Genomic DNA, 17,140 nt, shown 5'->3' with positions numbered 1-17,140 from the left:
CCTAGGAAAAACTTTGTGATCGGTTTTTTTTTATAAGAAACCTAGAAAAAACTTTTATACAAGTTTTACGCTCAAAACTTGGGAAAAGGTTGACTATTTTTGGGCCAGAATAGGTAAACTGGGAGTCAGTTAGAAAGGATTGCTCACTTCGTTGATATTCCTTGTTTGAAGTTGAAACTGTCCTGGGCGCTACTCCAGTGATCGAGCCTCTGGTTTTCTTCTTAGGGGTTGCTTCTCACCTTAACAGTTGAAACTGATAGTCGAAAGAAAGTTTTTGTTTTTCACTTCTACGACCGGCACAATATTTCAGATAATACGTCGCGAGATTCCCGTCGCGCTATTATTCCCGAAATATTTAAAGAGATCCCATCCTCGTCGCCAATTATGTTTTTCGTTGAGAAAACCACGTTTTTAAAAACGAATTTATTTACAAGGAAATATGGAAATGAACAATAGGATGAATCTAAGATTATTCTAAAGCTGACTATCTATCTGACTGACTGACTGACAATAACATATTGTCTCTTATTTATAACATTATATTTTCTTATCTTAATTGACGCCACGCGTCGAACCACCTGCATTATGCTGGTGTAAGCAAAATGCAGCACATTGATATGTGAATCTAAATGAACAATACAATATTACGTCAATTGATCAGAACGGGATGGAATCCTGTAATTATATATATATTGAAGAACAAGGGTCCCAGGACTGTACCCCGAGGAACACCGTAGTTGATTATCTTTGCATTATTCTTCACATTATTGACTTTTACTATCCGAGTTCGATCTTTCAAATATGTTCTGATTAGGTCAGCAGCTATACCTCTAACACCGTACTGCTCAAGTTTCTCAAGTGAAATGTAGTGAGAGACCGTATCGAATGCCTTTTCTAAGTCTACAAACATTGCGATTACCTTCTTGTTTCTATCGATAGACTAGTATACAGTTTTTGTGACTTCAAAGATGGCATCACTGGTACTAACTCCAGTCCTGAAACCGAATTGTCTATCTGATAGTATTCTATGTTTATCAAAGAATTCAGTAATCCTTGTTTTGAGACATTTTTCAAAAACCTTAGCTATGATACATATTACAGATATGGGTCGATAATTTCCGACATCAACCTTAGATCCCTTTTTAAAAATTGGAGAAACAATGCTCTGCTTGAATACTATCGGAAATTCGCCCTTCATCATAGACAAATTCAAGATATATTCTAGGGGTTTCAAAATTTGAGAGGCTATTTGCTTCAGAGTATTTGGCTGAATGGAATCTGGGCCTGGGGCGGCATTGGCTCTAAGCGATTGAATTTGATTAAATATCTCTCTTTCAGTTATTGGCGACAAAAATAATGAATGTTTGACCCATTTATGTTTGATATTTGAGTATGTTGATTTATTAGATTTTTTAATTTTTTCGGCCATATTTGCTCCAATACCACAAAAGTAAGTATTAAAATGGTTTGAAATATCAAAATGGTCCGTAATTTCGTCTCCGTCATTGTTTACCACTTTTTCTATCTTCATTTCTCTTTTACTTTCTCTACCTGATTCACAATCCGCCACAATTTTCCGACATTGTTAAAACTTTCATCTAATTGGCTCTTATAATAAAAATTTTTTGCATTTCTAATTAACACATTCAACATATTTCTATATTTCCTCAATGTCTTCTTAAGTTCCAGATTGTTAATATCCCGACTATATTCTCGATACATTTTTTCACGTTTTTTTATAGAGACTACAAGACCGAAAGACATCCAGGGTTTAAGTGACCTAAGTTTTTTTTTATCGTGACTTTTTTTGTAACTGTGGAATCATTCATATGTTTCAATAAGATTGACAAGAAAATCTCCGTTGAATCATTAACTGACTCATTTTTATATAAACACTCCCAGTTTTGAGAGTTCAGTTTAGAACGCAATGATTCATAATTAATCTTCTTAACTATTTTATGTTCCGGTAAAAGTTCATGCGTGTCCTGCAAATCGCTCCCATAAAGTTTCAAAAATATGGGAAAATGATCCGTGATATGATATTTAAGAACAGCAAATTCGATTTTGTCACAACTGCCACTGGAACATTTTACAAAAAAGTGATCCAGGCACGCATTACCCCTAGTGGGTGTGGAAAGATAGTAAACAAAATTGTACGTATGCAAGATGTTTACCTAAATAGTGATTTGTGTCCGACGAAAGAGGGTCAAGTATGTTGATGTTAATATCCCCCGTGAAAATAGTAGTGTTACTCTTCTGTAGGTGTTCTCGCAGAACCTCCGATAAGTCGGCAAAAAACAAATCTATACCTATCTATTGATGGAGGTCTGTATAGAGCAAACATATCATAATTTAATGATTTTTTGGAGCAGGATATTTTCATGAAAACTATCTGTTGTTTTTTGATCAATGTAACCGTATGTGAAATATTTTCTTTGATAAATGCGATAGTACCATCGTTTTGGTTATATTTTGAACCACTATAATAAACAATATAACCTGGTATACGTACAACATTCAAATCATCCACCTCCCAAGTTTCCGATAGAATTAAAATATCATATCTGGATTTTATTTGTTTCAGTAATATGAGAAAATCGTCAAGATTTTTCGATACACTCCTTATATTTAACTGACATACACTTACATAACATGCCTCATCCGACAAAACATTCTCATTTAATTCATCAACCGAATCAAGCTCAAAAGTGACCGTGCTACACTCATTCTCTATCAAAATTTCAACTTCCTCAATATTCACAATGCAGTTGTATTCTTCCAATGAACTAAAAAAAAAAAAAAAATTTCATACCCATATGGGCATCCTGAAAACGAATTCTATAATAAATGATAAAAAGAAGAAGATTTTACAAAAATGGTTCACTCAAAATAATCAAATTGAATTCAAATGTTCAATTGACAAAATATTTATGACATGTTTGTTCGATCTAACAAATACTCTGCCATTCTTTGTCCGAGTATGGGCAAAAGAAATTTTTTTTCCAGCTTCCTCTAATATCTTGACTCTTGTATTGGTGAGATCTTCCTTGATAACTATTCCTGATCCCTTTAAATTTCTCTTGGGGTTGAAAATTTCCATTCTTTTTCTGTGATCGTGCAACTTCAATAATATACCCCTTGATTTTCCATCCTTTCCATTTCCCACTCTGTGGCATGTTTCTATATCTTCGGGTTTTAAAGTTATCTTCATTTTTCCCCAATCAGTGATAAAATAGCTTGCTTAGTATTTTCATTGGCGATTTCCTTCACATTGAAAACTCTTAGATTATTCCTTCTTGATTGTTGGTCTAATAATTCATACCGTCTCTCAATGTTCTGTGTGGCTTTTGATGATAGAAAGGTTTATACAGGTAGCACAAGATACAGCTGCTAATTGGCGTTGACAACCTTTCTCTCAGAGCGATCATTCCGGGTTAGGGTGGGCAACTCCTTTGTTGTCTCCTAAGTCTGTCACCAGTGGTGTACCGCAGGGCTCAGTTCATATATATACAGGGTGTTTCAAGTTCGACGGCCTATTAGACGTTTCTGGAGAACGGGGCCGATTTGAAATCTGAAAATTCAGAATATGACATTGTTCATGATGCTCTATTCAGTTAAAATATTTTCGAAGTTCCGGCACTTCCGGTTATACAAGAATTGAAAAAAATTTTTCGAAAAAAGCTTTTTTCTTCATTTTTTGTCTCAGATATCATCAAGATTTCCATTTTCAATTACTCTTTTCTAAAATTATTGCGTTAGTCTTCATAGTTTCCAAAATATCAAGGAAAAACCGAAAAAAAGAGAGAATTTCCATAGTCACTATTACGTAAATTATTTTTACTGTGAATATCCCATGCGTATACTCAATTCACGTTCTTAAACTAAAATGATGTAGGAATATCTTGAACTTGAGAAATATCATCACAGGGTGTTTCAAATATTGTGCGAAAAATTGTGAACAAAATTTGATCATAACTTTCGATTTTCAAATGAGAACCCTATTTTTTTGTGATTTCATTGGATCCTACTGTAACAAATTAGGGTAGTGTCCAAACATGGTTATAATAATAATAATAAATTTATTCATCCCAAAATCCCAAAACATTATTATAGCTAAGAAGAGCGATTTGGCCTAAGTTAAAACTTGTGTGCCTTAATCACTCTTATCACAATAGTAATTTACGTAACAAGTCCGGAAAACAGGGTTTTTTTGGACGAATAGACAAAATTTCCATATTTTATTGCGATTGCGATCAAAAAACATGCAAATTTCTGACAACTAATTTCACATGAACTGTCAGCCGTTATCTCGGTTGCTATGGATTCTATGATTCTTTTCCGGCCTAGTCCGGGAAGTACGTACTTTCCGGACTAGGCCGGGAAATGCTACTTTCTCAGAGAAAAAGCGTCCGGGAAGTGAGCACTTCCCGGACGGTTGCCGAAAAAACATATTTATACGCAATCGGGCATAATGGGCTGCGGGAGCACAGATGATAGATGGTATTGATTGTCAAACAAGTTATTATATTCACATAGATAGATGTTCAACAATTAGAAAACAGATGCAGGAATTTAACTTTATTTTCTTCAATGAAGGATTTTATGGATTTTCGACTTTTTCCTTTTATCACCAACTTCTTCAAATAGCCTGGAAGCTCGTTATAGATTTTTGGTAGAAAGTAAGTAACAAATCTACCACAAAATGAGTTTCTGATCTTGGGTATACGCATACACTCATTCATATTAGCTCTAGTACTATGATCGTGAGATACAGCTACAAAGGAATCATTCATCTTTGGCACAAAATTCAAGCTTGACAGTATATAGAGATTTCTAATATTTAGAATGTTAAGTTCTTCATAAAGTTTTAGAGTTGGATATCTAGATGGTTTGAACGATAAAATTTTCAATATTCGATTCTGACATGTTGACAAAATCTTCAAATTTGAATCATACAAACCGAACCAAACGACAATGCCATATCCCAGAACCGATTCAACCAATGACTCATATAATAAATTAATCAATTTTCTGTTTAATATCTGTCTTAGTTGACTGAATTTAAAGAATAGTTTTCGAATTTTTGATGTTAGATAAATTATGTGTTCATTCCATTTTAAATTTTCGTCTACAATTATCCCCAAGTATTTGACCTCTCTAGCCTTGTTTATCTTCACACAAGATAGCTGGTCTTTATTTGCAGATCATAATCACAGCAGGGCGAAGTCTAGCAAGCTATTCAACTCAATCTCTGAAGTGATAGAAAATACACAATAAATTTTCCAAAACTTAAAAAACAACCAAAATCCATTTTCAGAATGTACAATTGAGCCCATCCTATTTCTAATATACATCGATGATCTGATATGTAACGTTGGTGCAGATGATGAGACCCTCTTCGCTGATGATACAACATTTTTGAACAGAGCCAAAGAAAGAAATCAACTCCTGAATAAATCCCAAGAAACAGTCAGAGATGCTATCCAATGGTTCAATTCCAATGATATGAAAGTAAACGAAGAGAAAACTCAGAAGTTGGTTGTGAGCTCAAAACGTCATGAACCGGAAACTATTCATCTACTTGGGGTTTCAATCAGCGGAAATTTAACTTGGGCAAAACACATCACTGAATTAAGTCAGAAACTCTCTACGGCATTATTCTCAATAAGAAGAATTAAGAACCTGCTCACAGAAAAAGAAGCGTTACTTACTTACCACGCACATTTTCATAGTAGGATGACCTACAGCATGGGGTGCATCTCCAGAGGCAGAAAGAGTGTTTCTAAAACAGAAAAAAAGCTGTAAGGTTGGTAGCGGGAGTGGACTATACCACTAGCTGTAGACCTCTTTTCAAAAAATATGGTATACTTACCTTATTAGGCTGCTATATACTGAAGAGTCTTATGTATATACACAAAAATCGGGATACTTTCCACAAACACTCAGCGGTTCACAATCATGAGACCAGGTTTAGGAACAACTTTATTGCCTCAAGACATAGACTGAAGAAGACTCAAAACACGCATATATTCAATGGAATGAAAATGTACAACAAACTTCCACAATCCCTAACATCACTGGATCAAAAAATATTCAAGCGGAAAGTTAAAGCCATTCTCACTAAATGTGCATTTTATTCAATGGATGAATTTATGAGTTACCAGTTCTAGTCATTATCTTTCTGTGTTTCAGTTCGTACCTATGTATAATGGTTTGTTTTATAATTGGTTGTTGTAAATTTTAGAAGTATTTATTTATTGACTATTGTCTAATTTATACACTTTTTTATATTATGATGTAGATTATCATACAATTCCTGTAAAATTTTGAGGGTATCTAATAAATTATAAAATACAGGTGTGACTAAGATATGTTAATACTTATCACAGAATTTGGACTAAATAACAGAATCAACACAAGTCATACAACAGATTATAAACAATATTAACCAATATTGATCCTATTATTACACATCAGAAAGTATTTGACTTTAGTTCGGAACCTGGCTACAGGTTCCGAACTGGATGCATGATCCAATTTTTAGGCAAGATGATGAATGAATCGACAAAAATTTAGTTCTTGGTTGATCTGCTATGGTTGGGGAAAATGTCATGAAATTTGTTTTATTATAATTCAAGCTGAGCTTACTCCCTGTCAGCCATCGACACACATCACCAAGACCATGCTCCGTTCGCACATATACTTCACTCCAAGTATCAGCCGAGAACAAGAGGACTGTATCATCCGCATATGAAATGACCTTACATTCTCTTATTAGGTTCCCAATTTCATTAACATAAACAAGGAACAGCAAAGGGCCTAAGACCGTTCCTTGTGGGACTCCAGTGTTAATGGCGGCATAATCGCTGTAAACATTATTTATTTGTACTCTTTGCTTTCGGTCAGTTAGATAGTTTTTCAAAAGAAGCAGTGGAGATCCCCGTATACCCAAATTCTCCAGTCTCTCAAATAGTATTTCATGTTTCACCGAGTCAAACGCCTTAGATAAATCAAAAAAGAACGCTAAAGTTTTTTTACTGTTACTATGCTGTTTGTAAATACTACTGATAAATTCAAAAATTGCATCTTCCGTAGACATATTTTTTCTAAATCCAAATTGACAGTTAGTTAAAATTTTGTTTTTTTCAAAAACATTTTCAATTCGCATCTTTATACACTTTTTGAACCCTTTGGCAAAGTTATTAATTAATGATATGGGCCTATAATTTGTTGGTAGACATTTATCTCCTGACTTAAAAACTGGCGTAACTATGGAAACCTCCCATGCATCTGGAATTGAGTTCGATTCTATACATTTATTATATATATGGAGCAATGGACTTATTAACATTTTATGATAACGCTGAATTATATCTGCAGTAACTCCATCATCTCCAGGAGATGACCGAGGTTTAAGAGATCTTATATGCAGGATCAATTCATTTTCAGTAATTGGTTTTAAAAAAATCGAGTTGCTTTGTCTGAAAGATCTATTATCGGATGCTTGCAAATTTAAAGTCTGGTCAATATTTCTTTGTACCTCCTTTCCAACATCTATGAAGAAACCGTTGAACGCATCTGCTACATCTTTCTCATTCTCTAGGAGTTTGTTATCTTGAATGATGGAAATCTTCCTTGGTGAGGTTTTTTTTTTATTTATATTAGTAAATGAATTCACAGTCTTCCAAAGTTGTTTATAATCTGTCCTAAATTCTGAAATTTTATTTGTATAGTATATATTCTTAGTTTTTTTTATTAATTTATTCAAAAAGTTTCTGTTTGTTTTATATTCGTTTGAAAGTTCCTGTGAAAAATTCTTAAGTAATAGTTTTTTGAGAGAATCTCTATGTTTTATAGAATTGATTATGCCTTGCGTTACCCATGGTTTCCTTTTTTTATTGTCATTCTTAACTAAATTTTCCCGAGCACACCGATTGACAATTGATGAGAAAGTCCCAATAAAAGCCTGGTAATTTTCATCAACAGTTTTCTCATTTTCATGAACCTCATGCCACGTTTCATTCTTCAGCATTTGTAGCAATCTACCGTGATCAACTATAATAATAATAATAATAATAATTTATTCACATACAATGAAGATACAGATTACCACTAAAATACAGATTGTGAATAAAATAATTCCACAGAAGCAGTTAGTGCTACTTGTGTGTGGATATAAAACATATAACGTTAATTGATAAAAGTTCTATAGATGATCAATACGAAATACAACTATTAGTGAAATATTAATTAATGTATCGTTGTGGTGAAAAAATTGTTGACCTCTGAAAAATGTCATCCCTAATATCATAATATACAATGGTATACAAAATATATGCTTGCATGTTCCCCAGTGCACCACGCCCATGCTATGAAAGTACATATAAATAAACAACACGCAAAAAAAAGAAACACCACGGAAGTAGCGGGAAACTACTTGTATTTGGCGCACTTATTCTACCATGATGCCTATAATACAGCATCTGAGATCGTCTGCGTATTGAAATCGACCAAAGCATTACAATTTGTCGTGTACGAAAATAATAAAAATAATACCTAAAATACGACATGAACGAAGCTGTACCATGGACGAAGAATGCATGATAAACTCACTCAAATTAATCATCATTTAAATGTATACGAATAAAAAACATCGGAAAATGCAAGGTAAAGAACAACAGATTTACCAGAAAGAAATTGTCGCACAGAAAAAAAAATGCTCCATACAACTTATATAAAACTTGCTCTTAACAATAATCATTCAAAATTATACAAACAAAATATAAAATCACTGGTACATATAAGACGAAGAACAATAGGTTTCCCAAAAACACATTAAAAACAACAGTATAGACTCCGACAAGAGTTCTAAGAATATACAACAATATAAAACAACGCACGATAAGATATGTATAGTCATCACTTCCACTGGGTGAAAAATATAAATAGTTTTATAAGCAAAATATTAGAGCACAATAGACACACGAGTCATATTCGGGCCGCATTAAAGAATGAATACAATAAAATTCAAAACAGAATTGGGAAAAATGTAGAGAACTCAACATCTTAGGTCAAAAGGAGCTGCGAGAGAACCGTGTTCGCTCGCAGCCAATTCTCAATTTTTTTCTTGAACATTACGGATGAATTTATTCGACGGATTTCTAAGGGGATTCTGTTATACAACCTTGGGCCAAGAAACACATGACTTCTCAGCGTGAGGGTTCTGTTCACTTTTGGAATATACACGGCAAGAGGCTGATTTCTTGTAGAGTACTTATTCTTTGTGGGGTTTTTGTTTTCTGTAAATTTTTCTTTATTTATTATGCACTGAAAGTAAAGTTCTTTGATATTCAGGACTCGCGCAAGGTCTAATAGTTCCACTGTGGAAAATGTTCTTTCTTTTCCATAAATTATTTTCAAAATCCACTTTTGACGAATTACGATTGGTGACAGATGATGACTATATGCACCACCCCACGCTATCAAACCATACCTGAGCTGTGACTCCACCAAGGCACAGTAGACAGACTTCAGCTGGTCAATATTTACCATCGTTTTGAAATGTCTGAACAAGTAGAGTAAACTTCGTAGTTTCCCTGACAGTTTTGTTATATGATGGTTCCATTTCAAGTTGCAGTCAATAGTCAAGCCCAGATAATTAGTTGAAGTGGCCGGCAGTATTGAAAAATTTATTGCTGGGGTCTTTTGAAAAATTGGGAGAAAGTTACCGAAATTCACTTTCTGTATGCTGAAGGGTACGTATTTTATTTATTTGAACTGTATCCGCTCTATTACATATTTTAACATTATGTATGCTGACACCAATGCAGTAGTGATCAGTTATTGCGGTATGAATAATGTAAGGTTTTATCCCTTCTTTTTCTCCCTGAGAATTTGGCACCTTTAGAAATAAATGGTCTATAACCGTTGCCGAGTCTACAGTAGCTCTTGTTGGTTTATCAATACATGATAAGAACCCATTCTCAGCTAAAATATCCAGATATTTATTCACTTCATAATTACCAGAGTTATCAATATTAATATTCAAATCTCCTATGAAAACTTCAGTTTCTTGTATATCTATACTTGAAAAGTAATTTTGAAAGTCTTCTAGGAAAATATTTAGATTCGATTGAGGGGACCTATAACTAGCTGTAAGTCCATATGTTTTTTCATCAACTCTCATTAGACATCTCAATAAATTTGTTTCATGTATTTTATGAATTTCACATCTAGCCAACAGTGTACTCCTTACATATACTAATACTCCGTCATTTTTATTGAATGAAGATTCATTATGAAAAATATCATATCCATCGATTTCAAAATCATCTTTATTGTCAACATTAAAAGTCTCCGATAGCACAATTGCGCCAATATTATCTAGTTTCACTTGATTCAAATAAATCATCAATTCTTCAAAGTTTTTTCGGATACTACGAATATTAAAATGTATTATATTGAAGTTATTATCATCAGAAATGTACTCCACTTCGTGAATTCCCTCGAAAACCTCTGTGCTCATACTATCATACCCATCAATTTCTTTGAAATAATCTAACAACATTCAAAACAATATATAAATGCAACCAATCGTCGAAAGAAAAACAAAACAAGATCAAATTGAACAGATTGGCTCCGCAATGTAAAAAATAATATATCATCAACAAATATGTAAAATAACCTAATTATCTGAACTTAATTATAAAGGTGCTAAGATTATTAATTCTTAAACTTAGTATTGTTCAAATTACAATGTTAAATAATTAGTTCTTGTTATTAGACAGAGACAAATCTGCACTGTTATGATTTTTTTTTGATTTTGTTATTCATTTTCACAAAAACATCCCCGAAATTGGTGAATACTAGTCTCCTATCGTGTATCTGAATTGCTTCCCTATATAGTTGAAATTGTTTCTTCTGCAAGTTCTCCATAATTCCAATTTGTGTTCCTTTCAAAGTTGAGCAATTTTTGAAAACTAGGGCCTTGTGCTGATATCTCTCAAATTTCACAATAATAGGTCTAGTATTCCCATTGTGTGAGCTCTCACTATATCTTCCTTCCTGATGTTTGTTTCCAATTTCGCGTTGAAGAGGTTAAGTACTTTATCAGTTGCTTTTTCTCCTTGCTCCTCGTCTGAGTTTTATATGCAGATATTATTAATTTTAATTCTTTGTTGTAAACTCTGAACTTGATTTTCCAGCTGACCGATGTATTTCCTTTGGTTAGTTATGGTAACTTCCAGCGCATTCAGTTTTTCCGTGATTTTCACAAAAACTTTATCAATAAATTCGTCATCATTGAAAATATCTTTCAGTGATTCTTTGATTGTGAACTTCATATCGTTAACAACTTTCGGACCCATAATGATTTGAATTAAATTATAACAAATGAACTTGTATTAATTATTTCATCTGTGAATCATTCAAATGAATTAGATTCCTTTCTTTTTACGGAGCACAACCGAAAACACGTCTACCTGATGCGTGCCATATAATAACAATAATAATAAGCAGACGAATCAACACCTTTACAACTGCACAAGGAGCAATTGTCATACAACCACCAGACAATCCAAGAAAAACTGCAAAGATGGAGAGAAAAGTCCCTACATGGACGACATTTCAACGAGGTGAACCAGGATCATGTCGACATAGCGTCGAACTATTGGCACACATCAGGTGCGATGTATCCAGAAACGGAAGGATTTCTTTTAGCCATCCAAGATCAAGTTATCTCAACAAGAAATTACTGCAAGCATATCATAAAGGATCGAACTATTACTGACAATCGATGCCGTTATGGGTGTCCAACGAATGAGACAATCCAACATATCTCGGGAGGATGTCAAATGTTTGCAAGAAATAAATATAAAGAGAGACACGATGCAGTAGGAAAGATACTACACCAAGAAATGGCAACTAAATTAACACTAATTCATTCTGAAAAAGTGCCACACTACAAATACCGACTGGAAACCATCCTGGAAAACGAACGCTATAAACTGTACTGGGATCGTACAGTTTTGACTGATAAAACAGTGCCTCACAACAGGCCAGATATATTGCTAGTTGATAAACATCAAAAGGCAGCAATACTCATCGACGTAGCAATACCCAATAACAACAACATGCGTCAAAAAGAGGTCGAAAAAATTTTAAAATATAGGGACCTCGAATTCCAGATAAAGCGCCAGTGAGGAATGATATCAACGAGAATTATTCCAATTATCATCTCAACAACAGGAATAGTACCCAAAAATCTCAAGAGAAATATCAAGCAACTAGAACTTAGTGAGTATATATGTAATATAATGCAAAAAGCTGTTCTTTTAGGTACTGCAAGGACGGTGAGAAAATTCCTAGGAAGCGAAGGACAGGTCCAAGGATCGCGTGTAAGAGGACCAGAAGTTCGACGAGAACCAGGGGGACCACAAGGACCGGACACGACCGAGCTCTGCCCTTCTGATATTTTAAATATCTGGGATTGAATGAATGTTCCTCTTAGCGAGGAGTGAGAAGCCGACGGCGAGGAGAAATCGTACGCGTATAGGCAAAAGTCGGGGATAATAATAATAGTTTATTTTACCCAACAGGAAATTTCCCAATAACAGGGTAACATATTGGCAAAGAATAATATGAACAATTATTCAAACAAAATTACACATTCAATGATACAACAATAAACAATAACCGCCCAGAACTAAAAAAACAAATTAAACTTAAGTTCATCAGCAGCCCTGCACAATCGATATACCGGAGCCTGCTCAAGTATGTTAGTCCGAGGTTTAGGGAGTCGAAAAGTTGATGTGGTCCTTGCTTCAATTCTTGGTACACGAATGTCAACCCTGGACAGTAGATGAGGTGAATCATTTCTTCCAGTGACAAGCTTTTGCGCAAATTTAGCGCACTGTTGCTTCTGTCTCTCCTGCAACGTTGAAATTCGCATTTCCCGCATGATCTCCGACAAATCCGCACCGCGTTCAGGATACCTGCCGGTCTTTCTATATTCATCACACTTCAAGAATTTTCTATGAATGCGTTCAAGTGATGTTAGGTGGGAACTGTATATCGGAAACCAAACCAAGTTGGCGTACTCTAACTTGCTGACGACAAGAGAAAAATAGAGAATTCTGAGGACTGAAACATCAGGGAACTCCCTGAAACACCGGAACACAAAGCCTAAAGATCGACTAGCCGAAGAACAAAGCTCCTCGATGTGAGGAACAAAGCTGAACGTCGAATCAAATAACACCCCCAAATCGCGAAACCGATCTCCACTAGCGATAAGACAATTACCAATAGAATAATTGAAGGTGAGTGGACGTAAGCTTCTCGTGAAAGTCACCTTAAAACACTTTTGTATATTTAAAATGATTCCATTGCGCGAGCACCAAACATTAACTAAGTCCAAGCTGGACTGGAGCAGCTCTAAATCAGCAATTCCGCGTATCCACAGGTAAAGTTTGAAGTCATCGGCATAGGCCAAGGCTAAGCAACTGAGAAGAGCCAGAAGATCGTTGATAAAATAATTATGGATAACAATGGTCCAAGATTAGATCCTTGCGGCACACCAGATGACAGACAAAATTCGAAAAACTTGAAGCCATTATAAAACACATGACTCATTCTTCCCTCCAAGTAAGATCTCATCAGGTCGACATACGCGGGACTGAGGCCAAAAAAAGAAAGTTTATTCAGCAACATACGGTGATCAACCGAGTCGAAGTCTCGTGATAAGTCTGTATAAATGACGTCGACCTGACCTCCATCATCCACCTCCGCGATAAACTGCGACAATGTTGCCAAATTCATGACCGTAGACCTGCCCAGCATTAAACCATGTTGCATTGCTGATATATGTGGTCTAACATTATGACTGATATTAGCGTATAAAGCTTCTTCATATACTTTTGCAGAGTTACACAGTATAGAAATTGGTCCATAGTTCCCTACTTGTGATTTATCGCCTTTTTTGAAAATCGGAACTACTCGGGCTCTCTTCCAAATGGTGGGAAAAATGGAAGTACGCAAGCTGACAGAGATGATGCGATGTAGAGGCTCAGCAAGTACAGAGCCACAGTTTCTGATGAAAAATGAGGGTAGCTGATCGTCACCAGCAGTTGTTTTATCAGGAAATTTATCCATAATAGATCTAATTTCATCTTCAGTTATAGAGGGCAAAACAACTGGAGGGAATTTGGAAAATTGAGTTTCGCTATAATCCCTGATTGCGTCTGGCATACGAACATTTGAAAAATGCTTTGGGAACAAATCGACTATATCTCTTGGATCGTTATGTGACATTCCGTCGCTATGAAATACACCAGGAATTCTTGTGCCACTCTTCCTATGGTTGATGTATCCCCAGAAAGAGGAATGATTTGACTCCAAATCGCCTTGCACCTCAGCCAAGTAATCGTCGTACACCGAAGAAATTCCAGACTTGACCAACGACCGCAAACGCCTGAAATCTCGGAGATATTTAGTTCTTCCTGTGGACCGCCATTTTGAACGACAATAATTCTGTAATCGGACGTTGCGTCTCAAGTCAGGAGTAAACCACACTGGAAAGCAGCGTTTTCCAGAGGCATAAGTTCCAGTAGGTACATGATCTTTTATGCCTTCGAACAATTTATCATAAAAATAGCGCAGAGCGTCATCAACATTATTGAATGTTTGGAGAATATTCCAATCAACGGAACCGAGTGACGAACGCAAGGCCGGAAAATCAGCTTTCCTGAAGTTATAAAACGTATTGTTGCGTGTTGGAAAATTTATTTGGCGTTCAAAGGAGCTTCGGCTCACAATCATGCTCAGCGCGGGATGATACAGATCCTCCGGGACAAAGGGCGACTCAGAATGAGCCACAGACACCTCGACAGTATCTCCTGCAAGGACCAAGTCAAGCAATTTTTGGTCTCTGTTGTAGATGAAGTTGAACTGCTGCAACTCGAGGTGGTCACAAAAATTTCTAAGCAGCACCGACTTAGGACAAGAAGGCCCAACACTGAACTGGCAATATTAAGATCGCCGATTAATACGACCGTCTTTCCAAGAAAGCTCATCTCGAGCTGAAAGACAGCAACATCAGGAGGAACATAAACCACGCATATGATGAAATCGTAAGGCAAGTACACTGACACAAAACCACATCAATCAGCGGAACACGATCAGTCAAGAATTTAGTATTCACCTGTTTGGTGGGATCGAATTTTCCGAGTCTAATGGAAGTAACAACTTGATCAGGAACATTACACTCCTTCAACAGCGACTGCACAAGCGCCACGTCCTCGCTCACCTGTTCCAGCCTGCTGGAGCCCCCCTCAGAGCTGCCATGAATTACTACATTACTAGCACGTTTTGTTCTTTCAACAACTTCCGCAATCACCTGCTCCCTCGATGGTACCGGCGCAGGCAACTGTGTCACGGAAACATCCACCGCACCAGCCCGTTTCAGCTCGCGTATCTCATCCCTCAGCTCATTAACTAACTGAAAGATCTTGGGGATCTGATGAAGTCCCTGCTCACACTCATCACAGAGGTATTTTACCCGTTGACCGTAAGTCAAAGCATTTCAATTCTGCCGCAGTAAGCTCAGAACAAGCGAGATGTACAGGTCTATTACAGCCATCGCACCTGACAACCTTATCCACCTCCACTTTAATAGGGACATTACACTTTATACATGCCATAGTGGGCATCAAGTTAACATTCAAAATATACTGGTGAAAAAAGGAAAAACAGGGACACCCTTCACAACGGCTAGGCCGATAGCCAGTGACTAACAGACACACAAGAGGGCCACGGAAAACACAAAGCAGGAATGGATAGGTTACACCAGTATTAAATAAAAAACAAAAATAGAAAGAAAACTTCGCAACTAGATTTGAACAGTAATAATACGATACCAAAAATGAACGTACCCCGTATACAAAGAACGAGAAACGCACACCAGCTGACACAGATATGATAAATAACTTGTAGCTAGGTACCACACGTGTCACCGGAGTCTAGATATTAACGAAACGAAATAAATATTATGAATTCGACAAAACAAAAATGGAATAAGCAGTGAATTATATTCTGAGTTTAATATCAGATATATTGTATAGGTACTTGCCACCACTTCTGTCTCGAAACAAACCAAAAATACTAGAATTCACACCATGAAAATCAAATTAAACGGGAGCAATCACTATTACATGTGCATCTCATGAACGATAGATAATATGATGAATCATGCTCCCAAATTCAATAATTAAAGATTTATTGGTGATTTTATGAATTTATGTTATACGTAGGGTTAATTTCATTCAATCTGTTTCCAGACAGACTAGCAATAATACTCTATGACCATAGAAATTTAAATATCCAATTACCTTATGTTCGATATTGAATCGAATTTTCGCGGGTTGTTTTTGAATTGACGGAGTGCGAGGACTTGAGAGGAATTATCTCCATATTGAAATCCTTTTTCAGATCCTGACTTTCCTATCCCCTCCACAATTTTAGCACACTTGGTTTACCGCATCCACAACGGACGTTACGCACTGTCATTTTCAATGGTTTTTCGCTAATCCTAAATAAGAAAAAATCGCAGTTTCGCACAAAAACTCAATTAGTTTTTAAGTTCGTTAAAAGCTTCGTGAGAGGACACATCATAGTTAAGTGAAGAAGATTGTTTAGTTTAAGGTGGAAAGTCAGAGAATCGACGGAGACCAGGTGAGTCCCTTTCCTGTTAGAATTTTCCTTCGTATTGCTGACTGTTCCGGGTGGTATTTCCTCTCAAATCTCATAAATCGAGCGAATTTCATTTCGTTTGTATCGGATAATTCACAAACTTGTGTGGCGGAGCAATCCAATTAATAATTACATACATAATACAGTTATTAGATAATTGGGTTTAAATAGAGTATTCACTAATACACAGATAATGGTTTTAATCGTTCATTCTCAAAACACTCTCGTACTTAAGGCCCGGTGCACACATCCGACTTTTGCAGTTACGACACCCGTTGCGGTGTCGTACCTATTCAATGCACACTACATACTACACCGGCGTGGTTGCGGAGCCGGATCAATTCAATGCGCACTAGTTTCCCATTCAGCATCGTGAATGTAATACTTATTTGATTAT

General features: G+C 35.9%; 1 protein-coding gene and 1 long non-coding RNA gene across 5 annotated transcripts in view; both read left to right on the top strand.

The window, feature by feature from the left end:
* Nucleotides 1–17,140, top strand: part of LOC123676494 (RING finger protein 207-like) — a 305,011-nt gene that overhangs the window by 128,692 nt on the left and 159,179 nt on the right. The gene's annotated exons all lie outside the window — the stretch shown is intronic.
* On the top strand, nt 4,471–7,452 carry LOC123676497. Its single transcript, XR_006746953.1, has 2 exons — nt 4,471–4,679; nt 6,545–7,452. It is a non-coding gene; the product is annotated as an uncharacterized LOC123676497 (long non-coding RNA).

The sequence above is a fragment of the Harmonia axyridis genome, chromosome 3 (genome assembly GCF_914767665.1).
Source record: "Harmonia axyridis chromosome 3, icHarAxyr1.1, whole genome shotgun sequence".
Classification (NCBI taxonomy): Eukaryota; Metazoa; Arthropoda; class Insecta; order Coleoptera; family Coccinellidae; genus Harmonia; species Harmonia axyridis.
Note: the sequence above shows the minus strand (reverse complement) of the source record. Positions and strands in the feature narration are given on the sequence as shown.